A 6,000-nucleotide genomic window follows, 5' to 3' on the forward strand; every position below is an offset into this window, starting at 1 on the left:
TTGAGGCGATAAAACTCGACTCTGATGTATTGAGATCATTTTCCTCTTGAGAGGTCTGGAAACTTGACGCCAGTCACGATTATATTCTTTACTGACCAAAGCGTCATCTTAAGATGAGGTAAACTTAACCTCACCTTTCCCATGGTGAGGGCTAGCGTTCCGTGAAACGTCAACAGAAACGCTCGGGGGACGTCTTCTCGCGCGACCACGCCTCTCGTTCCCTTTTGCCGATTGACATTCCTTCTCCCAGGGATTGGGGAGCTTGGAAGAGGTCTTAGGCTAGGTGAACGACAGGTACGAGCAGACGCACCCTCCACAGCACTGAACACATTAACTGCACTTTTGGCAATAACACTGGCACTTTTAAGCATATTCACATCGAACATAAGTTGGTTCCTGTCCGTAACAAGTGACCCAACCCTAACACCAAGGGCTTGAATAGCACTCATCATGTCCGTAAGTGAAGGCTCAGCGGTAACAGTAGGGGGTTCAGGGACTACCACTACAGGGGGAGGAATAGGTTCAGAGACACGGGGAGAGGAAAATTTTCTAGATCGAGAAGAACTGCGTCTGACTCTATCTCTCTCTAACTTACGAGTGTACCGATCGAAATCCAGCAACAGATAACAACACACATTCATCACATCGATCCCCTAATTGACAATTTTTACCTCTACATTTAGTACAAATGGAGAGAGGATCAATAGAGGCCTTAGGAAGGCGGGTTTTACAGCCTTTCACACACTTTCTTTAAACTGGGGAAGGGTCAGCCATTTTGGAAAATTCCAGAGAGAGATCAACACGCAATAGGTCAAAATAAATCAAATCAAAAGAGGTTCAAGAGAATCCATAAGTAAATCCAATCAAGCGAAAGCCAATTAACCAAAAAAAAAAAAAGTACTTCACCAAAGATACTGCAAAAAATCGAAGGTTACAACGAGCGAATGTTCCAATGATGTCGCCAGCAATGGCGGCAGAGAAGATCTGAGGACTCCTGGAATGGTTCCAGTTACCTGGCGAGTGGTGGCGCTAGTAGTACACCTGACTACCCAATCTGCGATTGTCGCAAGTTTTGAATTTCTGCCGTGACGTCAGAGACTTAAGCTATATATATATCCACCGGCTAAGTTAGATGTTTAAAAAGGAACATTACTATCAGAAGATCTATTTGAAAGAACACTGGTTGATCTAGCTCTTTTAAGTCTATCCTTCTCTAGTCGCTTAACATAGCGATCAAACTCATTCCAGTCTAAATCAGACAAAGACCAACATTCATCACATCTGTTACCAAAATTACATACCGGACCTCTGCAACCATTACATATTGAGTGAGGATCAACAGAGGCCTTGGGCATACGAGTCTTGCATCCTCTAACACACCTTCTTATAGAGTCAGCCATTTTGTAAACAGAAAACAAGCCCAGGTCAAAATCCAACAAAGTCTATCTAAACTGTAGTGAAAAGTTAAAAGAATATCCAAAAACAAGCAGCGAAAGCCATTAACAATAATCAGACAAAAGGTACTTCACCAAATTGTAGAATAAAGTAATAACAGCAAAACGAATTTCCTAGGTGTTGACTCGATCAACGGAAGGGAATTTCTGAGGAATGTTGGTTATGGTTCTGGTAACCTATGAGAGATGGCACTCATGTATGACCACCTACTGTCATGGCGGCGATTGCCGCGAAATTTGAATTTCTGCCGTGCGTGAAGAAACGCAGGATTTAAGCTATATACAGTATATGTAACTACCAGGGAAGTTACATATTTAAAAAGCTGCTATTTATATTTTTGTTTTCATACTTTTGATAACTATATGAGAAATTTCAGTCATTTTCTAAAATAATGAGACCAACCTGACCTCTCTATGACGGAAATTGAGGCTGTCTGCACGATCTGAAAAAAAAACCTGTTGAAACGCCATTGAAAACAGAAAACGCCTGGGGATAAAGGGATGGGAAGTTCCAAATACCATGGGGGTAAAAGGGTTAATAAAATATACTGGGAGTCTTGACCCCTCTATATAACGTTATTTATTTGTTGATGCAATACCCACTTGTATATTTCTCTTTGTTTCCATACCCACTTGTATATTTCTCTTTGTTTCCATACCCCTTTTAATCATTTTCTCCCTTATTACATTTCAATTTATTACCATTAAATATTTATTATTCTCTTCATTCTAACTTACTATTTTTCCTTCACACTTGCTGTAATTACCTTATCACAAACAGTTTTCACATAAATACTTAGTCTGAACAACTTTCCCACGCAAGTTCATTTAAGTTTACTTTGTAGACTCTGTTCGGTTTCCGTTAACTAATCACGTGCCCATACATATGGAAAGTTTCCACGGGGGGGTTAATATTTCCCCTCCCCTTTTCTTTAACTCTTCAAGTGCTCACATCAGTCCCTTCCTAAGCCTTTTTCCCTGTAAAACCTTTGTCCGCGTTAAGCATTTGTTCGTATTCTACTCATTTTGTGTGCTATTTTTGAACTTCCTATACAATTGTGTAATGGAAGTTTCATGGAAATTACCATGGTACACCAGATTTAATTAACACTTTCACCTCTACCCTCCGCCACCGATACAGCACAGTTGCTAGAAGACCCCGATTATCCCCAACCTTCAACATACCGATCATAAAGTAAGTCATTATTTTTACTTTCAAGTTTAATACCTGATTAGTGAATGCAGTTCATATTAGTTACATTGATGTTAGCATGTGTAACTCAACATTACCGCTTGCCAGTACATACAGTTCTTGATTTTTTTATTTTTCGGCGAGCGAAACGAGCCCACAGCGGAACGAAAACCATTATATTTAGGGTAAAACATTTCGAACAGAAAATATGTTTTCCTGTAGAAAATTTTAGCTTCATTTCAATCGCAACCAAACAGAACAGCCAGTTTGACTAACATCTGAGTGGAGTGAAGTTAGCCGAACTGTTTGTTCGCGATTGAAATGTAGGTCAAATATGGTTAAATCACGTTCTATACAACAGGAAAACATTTTCTGGTCGAAATGATTCCTAGACAGTAAGTAAAATGGGTAGTTTGTAGCGCTACGGCCAAGCGTCATAATTTGCTTATTATCGCTCCGACTGTTATCTTGTATAGAATAAAAACGTTTGGAAATGGTCTACGGATCTTAAATATGTTGTGTAAGGGGGGGTCCAGGGGGTGCAGCCCCCCTGTGTAAGGACACAGCTTTTAGCATAGGTTAGGTGGGTTTTTTAAGTTAGCTTCTCCCGTCGTACTCGTAGGTAAGGAAACTGTTGTGTAACGGGGGGGGGGGGGGGGGGGGGGGGTCGGAGGGGGCGAAGCCCTCCTGGGTAAGGATACGGCTTTTAGCATAGGTTAGGTGGGTTTTTTAAGTTAGCTTCTCCCGCCAAAATCGTTTTTAGAACAACGGCCATAGTTCAGGATATTCCCGTTTTCTACGGGATCTGGCCGTCACCCTACAAAGGCTCCAGTAAAACTTTACCGGGAAGTTTAGGCTAGGTGGTGTTCTTGTGTAGAAGTTTTGCTAAACAACGGACACAGGTAGTGAAGTACGACATCCAGACTTACGAATGACTAGAAAATAGGAAGAAAATTCCCATTTTCTATGAACACAGGAGGACCTGTCCATCATTATACAAAGACACCAATACAATAATGTTCGATGAACTAAAACTGATCAGAGGTCAGTTTATTACCTACTCTGCAGGGGACCAATAAGGACACAATATTCAATGTTGGCTTAAGGAGTAGAGAACATAAGGTTTGGTTGTTCACTAGAGACGGAAATGGAGTACAGTAAATATTAGCAAATATTTTGGCCAATAATTATTGGTGAGAGAGATAGAATAAGGTACTTCAGAGTAACTGTAAAATTTAATGGAAAGTCATAATACCATGTAACCTTACAGATTGGCCAAAATATGGACGGGAGCGTTTGTAGGGTGACGGCCAGATCCCGTAGAAAACGGGAATATTCTGAACTGTGGCCGTCGTTCTAAAAACGATTTTGGCGGGAGAAGCTAACTTAAAAAACCCACCTAACCTATGCTAAAAGCCGTGTCCTTACCCAGGGGGGCTTCGCCCCCCCGGACCCCCCCCTTACACAACAGTTTACTTACCTACGAGTACGAAGGGAGAAGCTAACTTAAAAAACCCACCTAACCTATGCTAAAAGTCGTGTCCTTACCCAGGGGGGCTACGCCCCCCCGGACCCCCCCTTACACAACATATTTAAGATCCGTAGACCATTTCCAAACGTTTTTATTCTATACAAGATAACAGTCGGAGCGATAATAAGCACATTAGGGTTTCATTGTAGTGTATTACAGGGCAATGTAACCTAGGAGAACAACTACTTCTTCTTATAGAAAACATTACGCTCTCTTCGAAAATGACACTCGTTCCCGTCGCAAATGAATAGTTTCGGAAATATATATACATCTATATCCTCCGATAATGGGGGACTCCCAGTGGGAACTCGGGGGTTTTGGGTGGGGAAAACATACTGGGGAATCGATATATAAACGTAAAACAAGCCTTTTCTTCTCTATACATTACCTTCTTGAAATTATTATAACCGGAGGAAAATGCAAAACAGTATATCTGGATAAACTTTGGAGGCGCTGTTGCAAAGATTGTGTCATGAAAAAATACAGTAACCAGTGCTGCCAACGTCCGATGTAGACCAAATGTTATTTTGTGACCTGTCATAATACTAGGCTAGGTTAGGTGGGTTTGTTAGGTTCTGTGCCCTTTTGGTACATTTTATATATTGAGTAAAACTTATATGTAGAAATTATTTAAAATATGTATGGAAATATCTATTACTATCGTTAGTAATGTCAGCGTGCCGTTGGTAACTCTGTGTACCATACGTCAACGTTGGTAACACTGTGTATTATTGGTAACGTTGCTAATGTTATCGTTCGCAGTACATTCGTAAGAGAAGTGATTCCGTGCAACTCAAAGTTAGCCGAATTGGTTGATCTGTTTATTTCCGATTGAAATGAACATCAAATTCGGATAATTCACGTTAGTTACTATAGGAAAACATATATTTTCTGTTCGAAATCTCACCCTGTAATACAATACAAAATTACCCAAATTAGGACGCTTGGCCGTAGCGCTACAAACTACCTTATGGACGGCCATTTTACACAGGTCTAGAATAATAAAATTTAAATAAGCAGGATTTGTGGCCTCCAGCCTAGTACTAGGGCCGTTGAAGGTCAATTAGGGGCACGTATAATAGGCCAGAAGGAGGGGATTGCATTTGCATTGAACCTACATCCCTAACTACCAGTACAAATTAGCCTAAATATTTAGACCTGAGCACTGATTTTTACAGTGTATTAAAAATTAAATTACCTTTCTCAAATCCTCAAATATGGACGATTAGCTCTACGGAAATAAGTAATACAGCACGACAACAAAACACACTTCTTGATTTAGACTCAGCCTAAGACTCAGTCGAGTCAGTCCTCAGCTGTTCTCTGTAATTCCCGGTGCGTTTCATACGATAATATTTAGATTTCTACTTTTCACCGTTTATATCCAATATAGGATTAATTATGATAAATATAATTCGTATAAATATTAAGTTATTAAAGAAAATATATTCTTTAATTTCAAATACCTACATGAGTAGTTCGTTTGTTCTCTGTAATTAGAGGTGCGTTTCGTAAGACAATATTTAGATTTCTAATTTTCACCGTTTATATCTAATATAGGATTAATTATGATAAATATAATTAGTATAAATGTTAAGTTATCAAAACAGATATATTCTTTAATTTCAAATACCTACATGAGTAGTTAGTTTGTTCTCTATAATTCTCGGGGCGTTTCATACGACAATATTTAGATTTCGACTTTTCACCGTTTATATCAGATATAAGATTAATTATTATAAATATAATTGGTGTAAATGTTAATTTATTGAAAAAAAAATATATTCTTTAATTTCAAATACCTACATAAGTAGTTAGTTTGT

General features: G+C 39.2%; 1 protein-coding gene across 1 annotated transcript in view; it reads right to left on the minus strand.

Moving 5' to 3' along the window:
* Positions 1-5,531, minus strand: part of EMC4 (ER membrane protein complex subunit 4) — a 91,022-nt gene extending 85,491 nt beyond the window's left edge. Inside the window, exon 1 of the mRNA XM_068383229.1 lies at positions 5,376-5,531. The gene's annotated coding sequence lies outside the window, so the exon portion shown is untranslated. The remainder of the gene's footprint in view (positions 1-5,375) is intronic.
* Positions 5,532-6,000: the final 469 nt, after the last annotated feature.

Source organism: Palaemon carinicauda, chromosome 11, assembly GCF_036898095.1.
Source record: "Palaemon carinicauda isolate YSFRI2023 chromosome 11, ASM3689809v2, whole genome shotgun sequence".
Taxonomy (NCBI): Eukaryota; Metazoa; Arthropoda; class Malacostraca; order Decapoda; family Palaemonidae; genus Palaemon; species Palaemon carinicauda.